Source organism: Acomys minous (genome assembly GCF_964271855.1).
Source record: "Acomys minous genome assembly, chromosome: 7".
Taxonomy (NCBI): Eukaryota; Metazoa; Chordata; class Mammalia; order Rodentia; family Muridae; genus Acomys; species Acomys minous.
Genome location: NC_140488.1, coordinates 49,174,019 through 49,192,804, shown reverse-complemented (window position 1 = coordinate 49,192,804; position 18,786 = coordinate 49,174,019). Strand labels below are relative to the sequence as shown.

General features: G+C 40.2%; 1 protein-coding gene and 1 pseudogene across 4 annotated transcripts in view; one reads left to right on the top strand and one right to left on the bottom strand.

The window, feature by feature from the left end:
• The window catches only part of ARMCX5 (armadillo repeat containing X-linked 5), a 51,008-nt gene that overhangs the window by 13,903 nt on the left and 18,319 nt on the right, over window positions 1–18,786 (top strand). For all 3 annotated transcript variants that reach the window (XR_014780729.1, XR_014780730.1, XR_014780731.1), the window contains exons 6-8: window positions 3,647–3,745; window positions 3,963–4,016; window positions 6,583–6,619. The gene's annotated coding sequence lies outside the window, so the exon portion shown is untranslated. The remainder of the gene's footprint in view (window positions 1–3,646; window positions 3,746–3,962; window positions 4,017–6,582; window positions 6,620–18,786) is intronic.
• Window positions 207–3,378, bottom strand: LOC311602360 (mitochondrial pyruvate carrier 1-like; annotated as a pseudogene). The gene has a single exon. The product of its transcript is annotated as a mitochondrial pyruvate carrier 1-like (transcript).

The window sequence follows — 18,786 nt, the reverse complement described above, 5'->3', positions numbered from 1 at the left end:
CAGATTGTATTCTGAAATTTCCATATATTTGTATAGTTTCTTTTTTTAATTTTAATTTTATTAATTTATTTAGATTACAACTCAGTTGTTATCCCATCACTTATATGTTTGTATAGTTTCTAAAGTTATTTTGTCATTGATTTAATTTTTTTTCTTTCTTTCTTTCTTTTTTTTTTTTTTTTTTTGGTTTTCGAGACAGGGTTTCTCTATGTCGCCTTGGCTGTCTTGGACTTGATTTGTAGACCAGGCTGGTCTTGAACTGACAGCTGCCACTGCCTCCCGAGTGCTGGGATTAAAGATGTGCACCACCACACCTGGCTTTGATTTCTAATTTTACTAAATATGATTAGAAAAGATACTTCTTACAGCCAAGGCTACACAGAAAAACCCTGTCTCGGGGGGAAAAAAGAAAGAAAGAAAAGATATTTCTTATGTTTTTTTAGCTCCTAAAAATTTGTCATGACTACTTTTTGTATTTTGTGTGTGTGTGTTTTGTTGTTGTTGTTGTTTTGTTTGTTTGTTTTTGGACAGGCCTGATCTGGCCTGAAATTTACTATGTAGCTGTAGATGATCTTGACCTCTTGATCCCTTGTCTTCAATTCATTTCCTGAGTGCTTTCAATTACAGCTTGCACCATGCCTGGTTTATGCAGTGCCAAGGGTCAAACAGGCATGTGCTCTATCCACTCAGCTGCATTTCCATTCCTGAGGCTTGTTATTGTGTCTTATTTATCAATATATCCTGGATAATATTCTATATGCTGTTGAAAATTACATATTCAGAAGCTGTGAGGTGCAAATCTCTAGCAATACTTCTTAGCCCAATCTGGTCTGCTATACAGTTTAACTCTGTTTCATTTTCTTTTACCAGAACCTAAGGTTTGTACTGTTTGTTACTCTACCAAGTTTGCATAAGACAGAGATTGGAGATTTATTGAAGGCCAGTCCTGTGGAAAATACAAGACAATTCTCTGTTTCAAATCTCCATCTTCAGGAGTTTAACCATAGTAACTTCTTTTGTGAAACACAGGAGTTACAATGTGGTATTGAGCAGCAGAAAGCCCAGAGCTAGGCAAGATCTCCACAGGCAGGTTCTCTTCTTAGAATGTAGATCTTGGGGCTGGAGAGTTGGCTAAGTGGTTAAAAATACTTGGTACTCCTGCAGAACCCACTGGGTTCAGTACCCACATGGCCACTCACAGCCCTATGTCACCATCTTCTGGTCTCCGCGGCCATTGGGTGCACCTACATACATGTAGGCACAACACCCTTACACATAGAATTAACAAAATAAAGGGCATCTAAACCTCAGCACTTAGCCTCTTGGAGTCAGCACCTACATCTTCTTTTTGAACAAATGACTTTTCTTCATTTTAATTATTATGAAATGAAGAAAGGATACCTTGTGAACAGGATGGGTGATTGAAGCTTAGGGAAAGGATTAGAGAGGTAAGAGGAAAGTAATAGTTCTTTCTTGGTTTGGCTGTCTGTTTTTGAAAGTAAAAAGTTAAAGTTCCATGTTGTTGTACTGTTTTTTCTCATGTTAGGACCCTAGATATATACTTTATATATTTGGGTACTTAATATTATTTTCTCTTGTGGAATTGACCGTTTTATCATGGTTTAAAGACCTTTCTTGTCCCTTTTGATGTTTTGATTTAAAGTCTTGCTTTTTACAGATTTCGTTTGTGTAGAATATTCTGTTTCATACATTTTCTTTCAGTCCATGTGTATACTTAGAAGGGAAGTGGGTTTGGGGTAAGGAACAACTAGTTGGGCCTGATATTTTAAATCCATATAGTAACCGTTTTTTATTTGGATAATTTAATCTTCCTATGTTCAGAGTAATGCTGGTAAGTCTTTGGTGCAGCCATTTTGTGACTTGTTTTCCGTTTTCATTGTCGTTCCTTTATTCTGTGTCATGGTGTTGCTCTGTAGTTGTGATTTAGTCTAGTGGTATATTTTTGATTCCTTGTTTATTTTTGTTCTGTATGGATTTTTGATTTGTGGTTAGCTTGAGACTTAGAAAATAGTGCTGTCTATTTCAAGAGCTGGTCCTTGAACTGCAATGCCAATGCCTGCTTACTCATCTCATAGTTGATAAACCATCCTCCCTGAACGGGCTGAGCTACTTCATTTGTTATATGGCATGCAAACAGAAGCAAGTTTCAAGGCTGTACCTTATAGGCAAATCTCATGAATGTCAAAGAATAGCAACAGAGGGTGAAATTCATCTGCCCACTGATAATCTCTGGAGAGTTCTTTATGTCATTGATAGCGGCAATGGGGAGACCCATTTGGCAATTGGGCCCCAGAAGTGCGTACTCATGAGACAATCTGCTGCTTTCATGCCATTGGCAGTGAAGCTACTATTCTGACAGATGACCTCAATTTTTTGATACATCATTTTATACCTTGTCTATCTCTAGCCATGTATGTGTTATCTTTTAAGTTAAGAGGAATGGTTTACTTACCATTGTGACAGATTAGAGCATTTTAAGTATAGTTTTATAATTTTATAATGGTTTTTTAAATTTCCAGTTTTTACAATTAAAAACTCATGGGGCTGGAGAGATGGCTCAGAGGTTAAGAGCACTGACTGTTCTTCCAAAGGTCCTGATTTCAATTCCCAGCAACCACATGGTGGCTCACAATCATCTATAATGTGATCTAGTGCCCTCTTCTGTCATGCAGGTGTACATGCAGGCAGAGCACCAGATATATAATAAATAAATCTTTCTTAAAAATTCACATATGTGCTTAATTTATACTAATCACACTCACCCCTACCCTCCTCTGTCTGTCTACTAACGCTGTCTACCCCTCTTTACTTCCTTACAAATCTCTTTCTTACACTCACGTCTAGTATTATTTGCAACTCTCAAGTTAAGCAGCACTATCTGTGTGACCGTGGGTGTGGAGCTATCTGCGGGACCTTAGTGAGCTTATCAGTCACTGTACAACTGAAGACAGTAACTCCCCTTCTCCCAGAGTCTATCAATGAACCTCCACTCATGCATGACTGATTGTTCACAGGCCTAGTCTTATATAGGACCAGTTTAGGTAACCACGGTTGTTTATATTCATGACTGCAATGGTTGTGTTTAGCATAGAGGATGACATTTCACAGTCCTTTACCTTATCTTCCACTTCTTACTGTTACCTGACACATCTTCCAAAATGTTCTCTGAGCCGTAGAAGGTATGGTATAAATGTCTTTCTTATTTTTTTTTAATTTTATTAATTTATTCATATTACATCTCAATGGTTATCCCCTCCCTTGTATTCTCCCATTCCTCCCTCCCATTTTCCCCTTACTCCTCTCCCCTATGACTGTGACTGAGGGGGACCTCCTCCCCCTGTATATGCTCATAGGGTATCAAGTCTCTTCTTGGTAGCCTACTATCCTTCCTCTGAGTGCCACTAGGTCTCCCCATTCAGGGGACATTGTCAAATATGAGGCACCAGAGTATGTCTGAAAGTCAGACCTCACTCTCCACTCAACTGTGGAGAATGTCCTGTCCATTGGCTAGATCTGGGTGGGGGGGTGTTGAAGTTTATGGCCTGTATTGTCCTCGGCTGGTGCCATAGTGTTTGAGCAGGGACCCCTGGGCCCAAATCTGCCTATCATAATTTTCTTCTTGTAGGTTTCTAGGATCCTCTGGATCCTTCTACTTTGCCATTCTCCCATGCTTCTCCCATCCAGAGTCCCAACAGGATGTCCTCCCCTCTGTCCTACTTTCCTGGTAAGTGAAGACTTTCATGGGACATGCCCCTTGGGCTAGTATGCAGATATAAGTGAGTATATACCATTTAACTCTTTCTGCTTCTAGGTTAACTCACTCATAATCATTTCTAGTTCAATCCATTTGTCCACAAATTTCGGGAATTCCTTGTTTTTAATAGCTGAGTAGTATTCCATAGTGTAAATGTACCACAGTTTCTTATGTCTTTCTTGTTTAGGGCTCAATTGTCACATATTCTGCAAAGAGAAGTTTTTGTGATTAAGACTGAGAGGTAGGTATTTTTGGCTCTAGGTATAAACAATCATATTTTGAAGACAGTTCAATTCTATATCAATTTAGCTAGATAACAGTGATAAGTTCCTACCTTGGACATATGACTTCCTCAGGTATGGGTTGTTGATTAAACTTAACATAGTGAGCATGAGTTTCTTCCTATGTAGTTGGCCTCAGATCCAATCTTAAGTAATCATAGTGTTTTATACCTTCTCATGTTTTCTTTTTGCTCATAAATTTTTTTCTATCCAGTTTGAGAAATTTCTGTAGCATTTCTTGTATAGTAGGTCTGATAGAAATATAATTTCTCAATTTTTGTTTGCCTGGACATACCTTTAATCTCTCCTTCATTTCAAAGGATAGCTCAGCCCAGTGAGTAGTCCTGGTTGACGGGTGACAATTTTTCTTTCTTTTTTTAAAATTTATTCTTGTTACATCTCAATGGTTATCCCATCCCTTGTATCCTCCCATTCCTCCCTCCCTCCCATTTTCCCCTTACTCCTCTCCCCTATGACTGTGACTGAGGGGGACTTCTTCCCCCTTTATATGCAATTTTTCAATACTATAAAAATTTGTTCTCACCGTCTGCTTACATGTATGGATTCTTCTTAAGTGTGTGGCTAGACAAATTGGCATACCTCTGTTTTATTTTGTTTCATCTGCAGCATTGAGAATCTTTTGTTTGTCTTTGACTTGCAAGAGCTTGATTTTAAGGTATAATTGGATGATTAACAGAGTTAAGTCTGGAAGGTAGCCTTTGACCATCCTGTATTTGGATATTGTTTCCTTCGATGTAGGTTTGAGAAGTTTCTGATATTGCTTCTTTGAATAAGTTTTATACCCATTTATCATCCTCAGGACCTACTTGAATCTTATTATTCCAAATAATAGCTTTTTAAAATTTCTTAATGTTCCATCATTCCGGTGTTGTTTTCATTCCTCTTTATTGTTTTTCTTCTCAACATTCTCCTTCCAGCTATGTATTTTCAAATAGCCTGTCTTTGAGCTCACCAATTCTTCCTTCCATTTAAGCTGTCTTGCTATTGGTACCTTCTTTCTGATTTTTAATTTCATTAATTGTATTTTAGAACTGAAGAATTTCTCTTCACCATTCTGAATTGATTCCATCTCTTATGTTTCTCAATGGGATATTGACATATTTCTGTATGCTTTCTTTCTGTCACTGAGTTTCCTTAAAGCAGCTCTTTAGAATTCTCCATCTGAGACTTTGCAGCTGCCAGAAACCAACTATCAAGCAGCCAATATCTACATGGTTATTCTGTACTATATGGCTAATATCCACTTATGAATGAGTATATACCATGCGTATCTATCTGGGTCTGGGTTACCTCACTCAGGATGATCATTGTAGTTCTATCCTTGCCTGCAAATTTCAGGATTTCCTTGTTTCTAATAGCTGAGTAATAGTACATTGTGTAAATGTATCATAGTTTCTTTATCCAATCTGTGGTTGAAGGGCATCTAGTTGTTTGCAAATTCTGTCTATTATGAATAAAGCTGCTGTGAACATAGTTGAGCAAATGTCCTTGCTGTATGGTGGAATATCTTTCAGGTATATGCCTAGGAGTGGTATGGCTGGGTCTTAAGATAGTGCTATTCCCAATTTTTTGAGAAAGCTCCAGATTGATTTTCAAAGTGTTTGTACAAGTTTGCATTCCCACCAACAATGAAGGAATGTTCTCCTTTCTCCACATCCTCACCAGCATGTGAGTTTTTTATCTTAGCCATTCTGGTAGGTATAAGATGGAATCTCAGAGTCGTTTTGATTTGTATTGCTCTGATAACTAAGGACCTTCAGCATTTCTTTCTTTCTTTCTTTCTTTCTTTCTTTCTTTCTTTCTTTCTTTCTTTTCTGATTTTTCGAGACAGGGTTTCTCTGCGTAGCTTTAGCTGTCCTGGACTCCCTTTGTCGCCCAGGCTGGCCTCAAACTCACAAAGATCCACCTGCCTCTGCCTCCTGAGTGTTGAGATTAAAGGTGTGTGCCACCATGCCCTGCCCCTTCAGCATTTCTTTAAGTGTTTCTTAGCCATTCAATATTCATCTGATGAGAATTCTCTGTTTATTTCTGTACTTCATTTTTAATTGAGTTATTTGGGGTTTTTTGGTGTTTAATTTCTTGCGTTCTTTATGTATTTTGCATATTAGCCCTCTGCCAGATGGTGAAGATCTTTTTCCATTTCACAGATTGCTGTTTTGTCGTATTGACAGTGTCCTTTGCCTCATAGGATCTTTTCAGTTTCAGGAGTTTCCATTTATTAATTGTTGATGAATGTTTCAGTGTTAATGAGTCAAATTCATCTATTTTTTAATTAGTCACTGGATGGGCATCATATATAAGAATTAAGTGTCAAATCTGAGTTACAATCTGTGTTCTCTTTTAAGAGTTTCATAGTTTGATAACTTAGTTTCAGTTGTTGATCCATATTGAGTTAGTTTTTATATGCTGTGTAGAAAAAGGTATATGATTTCATTCTTTTGTATTTGGAAATCTACTTATTCTGTCACAACATGTTGAGCAGTTTATTCTTTCTCCCTCCTATAGATTTGAGACCCTGACCAAACAAACTGACCATGGACATGTATGTTTGTTTATAGATTCTGAATTTTTCCCATTTGTCTCTGTCTATCCTTACTGCCAATATTGAGTTTTTAGTTACCATAGCCTTATAGTAATTTTTATGGTTGTTTGTTTTTTGAGACAGAGTCTCATGTGGCCCAGGTGATCCTCAAAATTGCTATATAGCTGAGGCCCCCTTTGAACTTCTAAATGCACTTGCATCGACTTCCTAAATGCTGTAATTACCATAATGCACTTTTTATAATAAGTTCTGAAATTAGTAAAGGAACATGCTCCAATTTTGTTCTGTTGCTTCAAGCATAACTTTATTATTCTGAATCAATTTTGTGAAAATTTAATGATCTGACTTTTAAAAAACTTTTATCTTGCAAGCTGCATGGTTGCTTTGGGTCCATATATGCAAGATCAAGCCAAAGTCCCAGCTGGAAAGGGGAATTGGGCATGAAGTCCCATCCCCAGCTGAAGAGGTTTTGGGAATTGATAGCTGCTGGGGTAGATGGGCTTTCTTAGTGGTGTGGTCCCTGATACATGACCAACTTCTAGGGGATGGCCACACACCCAAGAATACATAGGTAGTGGAAATGGGAGTTGACATATTTTTTGTTCTCAACAAGGACATGACATTATGTGGGTATGGAATTGGGAGGGGGTAGGTCTGGGAGGAGTAAGGAGAGAGGTGAATATGATAAAAAATGTAATGTGATGAAATTCTAAAAAATAATATTAAGGAAATATGGCATTTATTTTTTTTGTCAATTTCTTTTAAGGTTATGTATTTTTTTTTTATTGAAATAGATTCTTCTCTCATACAATACATCCCAGCCACAGGTTCTGCTCCCTCTACTCCTCCCAGCTCCTCAGCATCTCCTCTCTCCCAGATCTGCTCCCATTCCGTTTCCCTTAAGAAAAAATCAGGCCTCCAAGAGACAGCAGCCAAAGAGACCAAAACAAGGTACAGTAAGACAAGGCAAAAGCCCTCATATGTGGGCTGCATAAAGCAAGTAAATAGGAGGAAAATAGCCTCAAGAGCAAGAAAAAGAGCCAGAGACACGCCCACTCCCACAGTTAGGATTCTCACAAAAACATCAAGCTAACAGCCCTAACATGTACGCAGAGGGCCGTTGTATACCAGTGCAGGTCCCACGCTTGCCTTGCCAGTCTGTGAGCCCATATGAGCCCTGCTTATTGACTGGCTTGGCATGTTCCCCTGGTATCCTCTATCTTCTCTGACTTTACAATCTCTGCCCTCCCCCCTTTCTGTCTCTGAGCTCTGAGGAGTGGGACCTGATGGAGACCTCTGATTTAGACTCTCTTTCCACATAATGTCTGGCTGTGAGTTTCTGCACCCACTTCCTTCTGTTGCTGAGGGAAGTCTTTTTGATGACAACTGGACAAGGCACTGATATATGAGTATAGCAGAAAATCATTAAAAATCATTCCTCTTCCTCCTCTTCCTCCTCCTCCTTCCTTTTTTTTTTTTTTTTTTTTTTGCCAGTTGTATTTGGTTCTACCCTATGTCTCTGGGCTATCAAGTCTCCTGATCCTGCCTATCCAGGCATTGTAGGAGATGGCCTCCCTTTCGTAGAGTAGGCCTCAAGTTAAACCTACCATTGGTTGGCCATTCCCACATGTTCTGTGCCACTGTTGTGCCAGCACATCTTGTAGGCAGAACAGATTGCAGGGGAGGGTTTTCTGGCTGGGTTGGTGTCCATGTTTATCTTTCAGTAGCCTGTAGAATACCTTTTTGCACCAAAGAGACTGGAATATAGGAGTGAAGGTTTCATGCAGGCACCTACTTCTCTGTGTTCAATGAACTGTGTGGATGTTCTTGGAAGCGGGGCTCCACTATCAGTTCTTATAGAGTGACCCTCTGCCCTGGCATCAGCCTGAGTTGTTGGGGAATCACCAGGGAATCCCCTTCACCAATAATGCAATCCACTCCTGCCACCAGAATCCTTGCCTGACTATAAGAAATGGCCAGCTCAGACTCCGTATTCCCCATTGCTAGGATCAACATCATAGATTCCAGGAAGTTTCCGCTGCACTCGGTTTTCACAGCTTCCCAAATGCCCCCCAGTTCCAGCTATCTCTCCTCATATTCTCACCTTCCACCTTGTCCCCCCTCCAATCCTGCTCCCTCCTGCTCCCATCTTCACCTGCACACAGTCCACCTGCAAAATCACTTCTCTTTCCCTTTCCCAGGGAGATCCATGCATTCCCCCTTTAGCTCTTCTCTTTACCTAAGCTCTCTGGCTCTATGGATTGTAGTTCGATCATCATATGCTTTACAGCTAATATCTACTTATAAGTAAATACATACTATATTTGTCTTACTGGGTCTGGGTTACCTCAGTCAGGATCTTTTCTAGTTCCATCCATTTACCTGCATATTTCACAATGTCATTTTTAATAGCTGAGTTATACTCCATTCTGCAAATGTACCTTATTTTCTTTATCCATTTTTTGGTTGAGGGGCATCTGGGTTATTTCTAGTTTCTGGCTATTATGAATGAAGCCACAATGAACATAGTGGAGGAAGTGTTCTTGTGGTAGGATGGAGTGTCTTTCGGGTTTATGCCCAAGAGTGGTATAACTGGGTCTTTAGGTAGATCGGTTCTCAGTTATCTAAGAAACATCCAGATTGATTTCCACAGCAGTGGAGGAGTGTTTCCCTTGCTCCACATCCTCTCCACCACGTGCTGGTGCGATTGATCTTAGCCATTCTGACTGGTGTAAGATGGAATCGCAGAGTTGTTTTGATTTGCATTTCCATGTTATCTAAGGATGTTGAACATTTCTTTAAGTGTTTCTTGCCTGCTTGAGATTCCTCTATTGAGAAGTCTGTTTAGATCTGTATCCCCTGTTTTTAATTAAAACAAAAAATTTTAAATCATTCTCTCATTTCTCTTCCCTCCTCTCCTTTCCGTTCCCCCTCTACTGGCCCTTCATCCCTCATTCACTTTCCTCCATTTCCCTTCAGAAAAGAGAGAAGATGGCATAAAAAGTTATAGTAAAACTAGGCTCAAACCTTCATATCAGGACTGGGCAAGGCAACCTGGTAGGAGTAAAAGGGTCCCAAGGATAGATAAAAGAGTCAGAGATGTGTCCACTTCCACTGTTAGGAGTCCCACAAAACAACAAGTTAACAACCTTAAATTTTTTTGCAGAGGACCTAACACAGACCCATGCAGGCTCCATGACTGCTGCTTCAGTCTCTATGTGCCCTGCTTAGTTGATTCTGTGGGCTCTGTTCTCCTGGTGTCCTTCACTCCTCTGGCTCCTACAGTTCTTCCCCCCCTTCTTCTGTGGGTTCCGGAGCTCCAAGGACAGGGGCCTGATGCAGATAGGAGTATACAATGTGTCTTGATATTATCCACTGGCAGCTTCCCCTTTCAACGAATACAAGCTCCTCAACCCACTCCTTTCCCATGTTCATGTCCTTTGTCTTTTTAATGTATTTTCCTGAGTCCAGTTAGTGCTGCTTTGCTGGAATGTTGACTGGTTTTCTTGATCTTGTGCAGGTGACCAAAGCTACCATGACCTCATGAGTGTAACAGCCATGTTCTAGCCAGAAGACAGCATCTCACAGTGCTTTTCCCCCCATCAGCTGAGTCTTAAATTCTTTCTGCTCCAGCTTCTGAGATATCCCCTGAGCCTCAGAAGGCGGTTGATGTAGATGTCACATTTAGAGCTGAACACTTAATAGTCACAATTTTTTGATCAGTTATGACCCTGCATGTCCTGCTGCCCACTGCGGAAAGGAGCTTCTTTGGCCAATGTTAAGAGCAGCTCTAATCTATGCTTATAAACTGAAATATTTAGAAGGCAACTTGACATTATCATTTAGTAAAATAATTGCAGGTTCCACCCAGGATCACAGTCAAAGCAGGCATAAAATTGCTTCCTGTGGAGTAGGCTTCCAATTGACTCAGAAAGCAATTGGTTATCCCCATAGCCCTCATGCCATTCTTACCTTATGGGCACAGCTTGCCTGATAGATTGGTGTTGTAATATTTAGGGTTCACTGAAGGATATAATCAGCTTTTTGCTTACACCAGAAAGTCACTGGGAGCTTGTGACATTGTTCAACAGGTAAAAACCCTTCCCTTGAAACCCTAAGGACCCGACATTGGTCCTTGGAACCTATCGTAGAAGGAGAAAATCCATCACCTCCTGAAAAGCTGTCCTCTGACCTCTGTTCATGTGCCATGAATTCCTGCACTCACATACACATATCATACATACATATATCATATATGCATGATAATGATGTTGATAAAATTAAATTTTAAGAAGGAGTCATTAGGATTTTAACACAAATTACATTGAAACTATAGATTGCTTTGGGGATATTACTATCTGTATAATATTAAGTTTCCAGTTGACAAATACAGAATATTTCCTCATTTGGGTTTTGCTTTTTTTATAAATGGAGTTACTTTTATGAGACAGAGTCTCACTAAATAGCCTGATCTGGAGCTCTACATAGCCCAGGCTGATCTAAAGTTGTAGTTCTCCTTTCTCAGTGCCCCAAATGATAGAATTTGTTTACTAATTTTTTTAGTTTTCTTGTGGATTCTTTAAGAATTTGTATTATGTAGAACCATGTCATGTCATCTATAAATGGAAATACTTTTTCTCCTTTCTTCCCCACACCCCACCCTTTTTTTAGAAACAAGGTCTCATGATGTAGCCTAGACTGGCCTGGAACTTTTGATCCTCCTATATTCACCTTCTAAGGGCTGGAATTAGAGGTATGTGCCACTACATGGTGTTACAGATTGAATCCTGGCCTTCCTGAATGCTAAGCAAGCACTGCACCAACTGAGCTACATCCCAGATCTTTCTTCCTTTTGTTTCTTTTCATTTGTGTGTGTGTGTGTGTGTGTGTGTGTGTGTGTGTGTGTGTGTGCGCGCGCACACGCACGCGCGCGCACATGTGTTCATGATCATGCACTGGAGTGTCCTAAGAGGCCAGAAGAAAGGGCATCAGATCCCTTGGAGCTAGAGTTCAAGGTGGATGTGAGTTCTGGGAACCAAACTCTGCTGAGCTATCTCTCCAGTCCTTCCTTCTTTGTTTATTTGGTTTCTTTTTCTTATCTGCTTTCCCTGGCTAGAATTTATAGTACAGTGTTGAAGAACAATGGTGAAAAGAGCATAACTGTCTTGCTTCTGATTTTCCTGTGAATGGTTTTTATGTTTTTTCTTTAACTACTTAATACTGTGTTAGATGTGGGTTTTTTCGTGAATGATGTATCATGTTAATGAAGTTCCTTTCTAGGCCCAAATGTCTAAGTAAGTTTTATTATAAAAGGGTATCTTATATCAAATACCTTTTTAAAACATCAATGGAGTTGATCCAGTGAATGGAGGTCTATTCCTTTGTTTGTTTGTTTGTTTGTTTGTTTGTTTTTTGAGACAGGGTCTCTCTGTGTTAGCCTTGGTTGTCCTGGACTCGCTTTGTAGACCAGGCTGGCCTCGAACTCACAGCAATCCACCTGCCTCTGCCTCCCCAGTGCTGGGATTAAAGGCATGAGCCACCACACCTGGCAGAGGTTTATTACTTTTGTACTTCAAAGTCTGTCCTAGTTTATTCCCTGCTACTAGAAGAGAATGGCACAGATTAAGCATATTTTAAACAATGGAAATTTATATGCCTCATGGTTCTAAAGGTTAGAAAATCCACATGGAAGAAAAATGGATTTGACCATGACTTTCTTGCTTTATAATAACATAGAGGACAGACAAGTTGCCCTGAACCTAGTCTAGCCTCAGACTCCTCTTCAAGCCTCCTGACTACTAGGATTATAGTCGTGTATGCTACCACACACACATTTAAATGTAATGTATTTTTAATTATTTATATGTGGGGGGGTGCATGTGAGTGCAGGTTCCCAAGGAAGCCAGAAGATGGGCGCAGGTATCATCCTAGATTCATCCATTGCCACTGTAGACATTTGGTAAGATTTCAGTCTCTGAAATTAAGTTAATTGAGACTTATTTTAGAAGAATATTTGGGGTGGAGGATTTCTCTCTCTCTTTTTGCTGTTATTTGATACAGTGCTACATATGTATATGTTAAGTCTGATTTTTTTAGAACTTATTTCTATTAATAGGCATATACACATTTATATGCAAGTATAGATAATTTTGTGTGTGTGTATATATATAGTATTCTGTTTCTTTACTGATCTCCTTTATAGATGTTTATTCACTATTGTGTGTGGTATTTGCTGAGAACACCCTGTTGGAGTTGGTTCTCTTCTTCAACCATGTGGGGTTCTCATTAGTTGTCATCCTAACCTGCCGAGCCATTTAACTGGCTCTCCTTCTCTTCCACTTTAACTCCATTCTATCTGTAGTTTCTTCCTTTGCTCTTCAGAAAATTGCCATACTTTTTTCCAAACAGAAGGACAAAATGTGTCTTCCCACCCTGGTACACTTTTTGAGCTTCTCCATAAATCTATAACTTCACAGCAATAACGTTGTCTTTGTTATTTATTTCTTATCATTTAGTCTTCCCACTGTTTTTAATCTAGTTTCTGTTCTACTTGAAATTCATGTTACAACTTTTTTCAGTGCCACAGGAAATTCTGCAATCTTCATACAGTGTGATAACTAGGACATCAGTACCAGCAGCCTTTGTTGTTGAGCAGGGCTTTATACCACTGAGATAACATAGTTGAAGAAACTTCATGTTCTCCAAAGCATCTTAGATGAGAACTTCCTAAGACTAATGAGCCTGTGACCGAATAGAAAGTTCATGTTCCTGGATAAAGGCTCTTTATTCTTAATTTTTCTTTTTTGTTTTTTCTCAAGACAGGGTTTCTCTGTGTGTAGCCTTGGCCATCCTAGACTTGCTTTGTAGACCAGGCTGGCCTTGAACGTACAGAGATCCACCTGCCTCTGCTTCCCAAGTGCTGGGATTAAAGGTGTGCATGACCACACCCAGCTTATTCTTCATTTTTCTAAACATATATTTCTTCTGAATCAAAACTAATCTAGCACAAGAAACAGAATGAGTATGTATGTCATCCATTGGTGTGTAAATCTCAGGGAGATAAAGAAGCAAGACAGAAAGGCTCTAAGATTGTGCCCTTTTCATTTGAGACTCCTGGTAAAAATAATGGTAATTCTCTGATAGGTCAAAAATGACGATTTTCACCATATATATAACATTAGCTGCATGTGATGATGCATGTCTGTAATCCCAGCACCCAGGGAGGCAGAGGCAGGTGGATCTCTATGAGTTTGAGGCCAGCCTGGTCTACAAAGTGAGTCCTGGACAGCCAAGGCTGCACAGAGAAACCGTGTGTCAGAAAAAAATCATATACACACACACACATATATATATGTATATATATGTATATGCATATATATATATGTTAAGGATAAATAATTCACTTTTGCAAAAGCATCTTTACAACTATTTCTCTTTCTTCCCTGTATATCCGTTGACACAGATTTAGAATTGAATCACGGTTTTATTCAACACAAACCAGCTCTATTGTGTAAAAAACTATTTTTCTGTTAGGAATTGTTGTGGTCATCCCATCAGATACAGTAGACCTTCATCCAAATGTTCCTTCAGGTGTCAAGGCAGATTCTATCAGGCCCATTCGAAGAGAGTATGAAAACGTGTTTTTCCTAATGTAACAAGATTTTTCTGGATGAAGCAGAGAAGCTTTCAAACCAGTCAAAAGTGGCTTGAAAGAGTCTTTTGTTGTTTGTTTGTTCGGTTGGTTGGTTTTTTGTTTTTGATTTTGCATTTGGTTTGAACTTCTTATAGATGCCTACGGAAAGAGCACCTTGATTTTCTTCTCAGTGTGACCATATGTGAAAGGGACAGCTATGACTATGTCCATGTGTGAGACAGAGTGCACAAGAGTGATTAAGATCAAAATACATTGTGTGCATGTAAGACATATTAAAAATAAAATAAAATATTATTTTAAAAGAGGGAGTGAACCTTAAAGTCTCTCAGTAGGTAAATATCAAAAGATGGAGTCATAATATTGCAGACTATTTGCCCCATTTGCCACAGTTCATTGTGATTGAGGCAGCATGCTAGGTTCTGTTGATTGCTGTATTCTAGCATCTTTTGGTTTTGGTTTTGGTTTTTGTTTTTTGTTTGTTTGTTTGTTTTGGTTTCGAGACAGGGTTTCTCTGTGTAACTGCTCTAGCTGTCCTGGAACTCGCTCTGTAGACCAGGCTGGCCTCGAACTCACAGTGATCCATCTGCCTCTAGATTCTAGCATCTTGATCTACAAAGCTGAATGTAGCAGAATAGCCAAGATTTGCAAGGATTCTGTAAACCAATAGTACTGAACAATTGCAGTCTTTGTTCCATTACAAAACTAATGTGGCTTGATAACTAAATAAGAGAAAATATACTAATATATATTTCGATATATATTCGTATAGAAGATATGGGTTAGTAGTCAGAATTTTTTTTTTACTTTTTTATTACATTTTTACTTATTTATTTTGAGTGCATGTTTGTATGTTTATGGGTGTGCTCCTGACCCTATATATTTAGAGATTAGAGAATAATTTGTGGGAGTTATTCTCTCCTTTCATCATATGGGTCCCAGAGCTTGAACTCAGGTCATCAGATCTGTTGACAGGCGCCCTTATACACACTGAGCCATCTGGCTGCTCCTACTCTTTTTTCTTTTGAGATAGGGTTTCACTATGCAGCCGTGCCTGGGCTTGCTTTGTAGACATGGCCCAACTCAAACTTGTAGTGATCTTCCTGCCTTGGCCTCTCAAGTGCTGGAACCTCAGCATGTTTACCGTAGGTAGCTAACACAAGGGATGCATTTATTATATACAGTGAACAAGCTAGTGTGTTAGCTAATCTCCACAGGGGTCTCTGTAGGAGCACAGTCTCAGGTTGCAGTCACCTGGGAAGAGGAAGCTTGGTTAATGTTTTCTGCACACACTGTCAACAGTAGCACCTGTTAGTACTTGTCACCCACTCCCCTGAACCTGGTACAGGAAGGCCTTGCCATTCTTATGCGTCGGAGGCACTGGGGTCTGTGACTTGTCAACAGTACATACTGACTCAAGACTTCATGCACTCGCCACCCCGTAAACCACTTCATACCAGTTATACTTCTAGTATTTACCAAATGGGGAAAATGTTAGCAAGCACGTGGAGAAATCAGAACAGTTACACATTACTAGTGGGATATAAAATGGTACAGCAAATATGTAAAATAGCTAATTTCTCTAGTATACTGCTTTCATATCTTTCTCTCTTTCCCTCCCTCTCCCCTTCTCCTTCCCCGCCCCTTCTCCTTCTCTCTCTCTCAATCGCTCTCATTTTCTTTTGGCCTTTGAGACAGGGTCTCATACAGTCTTGTCTGCCTTTGAACTTGCTATATTATCTCTGAACTCCTGATCTTCCTGCCTCTACTTCCCTGGTGCTGGAATTATAAGCCCATGCCACCACACCCAGCTTTACATTCTTGGGGTTTTGTTTTTTCCTCCAGGTTTTTAGTTTTCTTAGATTATTGTTGAAATCTCTTTCTCCTTCTCTTCTCTGCCCCCCCCCCCATCTCTCTTTCTGTTCTTTCCTTCACGCTGGCTGTCCTGGACTCACTTTGTAGACCAGGCTAACCTCAAACTCACAAAGATCCACCTGCTTCTGCCTCTTTGAGTGCTGGGATTAAAGGTGTGCGCCACCACATCCAACTCATTCTGAAGCTTTTAAAATAATATTTTAATTTATTTCTTAAGAATTGTATGTGCTGGGCGTGGTGGCACATGTCTGTCTTTTATTATTAGTTATCCACTTTACATTCCAATAATAGCCCCCATCCCTCCTCTCCCCCAGGTCCCACCCTCCCCTCTTGTTTCCCCTAGCCCCCCTCCCCTACGCCTCAGAGAAAGGGAGCCCCACTCACCCACCCCAGCATATCAAGTCACATCAGTACTAAGTTTATCCTCTTCCCCTGTGGCCTGGTGAAGTAACCCCTCCAGGGGTAAGTGATAAAAAAGCAGACAACAGAGTCCATGTCAGTGTCAGCCCCCATTCCCCTTACTAGGGGGAGCCATATGAGGACAGAGCTGTCCATCGACTCTATCTGTGTAAGGGGCCTAGGTCCAGTGCTTGGTCCTTGGTTGGAGCTTCAGTCTCCACGGGCCCCCCTGAGCCCTGGTTAGTTGGCTCTGTTGTCCTTACGGAGCTCATGTCCCCTCCCTTCTATCCTTCTCCACACTCTTCCACAAGACTCTCTGTCCTCCACCCAATGTTTGGCTGTGAGTCTCTGCATCTGTTTCCATCAGCTGCTTGGTGGAGCCTCTCAGAGGACAGCTATGCTAGGCTCCTGTCTGCAAGCATAGCAGAGTGTCATTAATAGTATCAAGGGTTGGCTCTGTCCCATGGGGTAGGTCTCAGGTTGGGCCAGGCATTAGTTGGACATTTCCTCAACCTCTGCTTTATTTTTGTCCCTGCAAAACTTACCCTGCCTACAATATGTGCAGGGACAAAAATAATGTTAATATCTTAACTATATAACACCAAGCTGTTACAGGACTCTTTGTCCTTTTCCTAGTAGTCTCCTGGTTTATGCTGTACTTGTCATGAGTTCAATCTATAATATAGTGTATAACATACATTCATGAATTTGGTTCGTAAATGTCCAGGGAAAGAAAGCATGAATAGCAAAGCAAAGGTATTGTAAATGCTGGATTAAAAACAAAACAAATAAAAAGAAAAAAATGACTGTATCAGAGAACGAACACTTTTATATTTACAGAAAAAAAAAATGAGCTAAAAGTGCACAGTAAAAGCCACTTATAAGCAGGCTGCTGTGGCCCACACCTGTAATCCCAGCACTTGGAGAGGCAGAGGCAGGCAGATCTCTGTGAGTTCGAGGCCAGTCTGGTGTACAAAGTGAATCCAGGAAAGTCAAGACAAGAGAAACCCTGTCTCGAAAAACCACAAACCAAAAACAAAGCCACATATAGCCTAGTTATGAACACATAACAATGTCTCCTTATAAGACCAATGACATATATGAAAATGGTCAAGAAGGATTCCTTTACTATCCTAGTAGGGGTCTCTATTGCTAACCATAAGCAGCTTGGGAAAGGAAGGATTTATTTTACCTTATAGCTTATAGTCCATCACTGAGGGAAGTCAGGCCAGAAAGGAGGTAGATACTGATGCAGAGGCCATGGAAGAGTGCTCCTTACTGCCTCCCTCCTTATGGATTGCTCAACCTGCTTTCTTATAGAAAGTAAGACCACCTGCCCAGGAGTGGCACCACCCACAGTGACCTGGGCTCTCATACATCAACACAGACCAATCTATTAGGGACATTTTCTCAATTGTCATTCCTAAATGACTCTAGCTTGTGTCCAGTTGTCATATAATTAACCAGCACAATCACCATGTGTGCTTGTATGTATGGAGGTCAGAGTTTGACCTTGGGTGTCATCCTCAGGAGACCATCTACCTCATTTGAGACAGGGTTTCTCACTGACCTGGAGTTCAGCAACCAGGCAAGAATGGACAGTCATGAAGCCCAGAGATCCTTCAAAGCTGTTTCTCGTGAGCTGGGATTACAATGCCACCATGCCTGGCATTTGCCACAAACTCAGATCTTTGAGTCTGCTGGCTAGGCCATTCCTCCAAAATATTCTTTCCAAAATGTAATTCTTTAGATAAAGCATAGACGTACATGTCTATAATCCAAGCACGCAGGAAGATGGCTGAATGTTTGAAGCCAGCCACAGCTTCAAGATGAAACCCTGCCTCAAGTTCCTCCCATAACACACACACACGCGCACACACACACACACACTTTGAACTGGAGAAACTATATAGCCACATGCAAAAGACATTCCAACCCTAGCCATATGCCAAAAAAGAATTGAACACAATCAAACACATCAGAACTAAAATATGGTAAATAAAGTATACTTTATATACAAACTAAGGAATTATGTTGACAAAGAACTACAGATAACCGAAGAAAGCCGGAAGCAGGAGAGGTGGTCTTCTCCAGGGAAGAGCATATAAATTAGCTATCCAGTGCTGAACAATCAGCACTGAAAACATATACCCAAGCCACATTATAAAGATGCAATAGGTTATATTTAGGAGTGAAAAAGAGGCTATGAATTTGAAGGAGAGCAGGGAGTGATGTGTGGAAA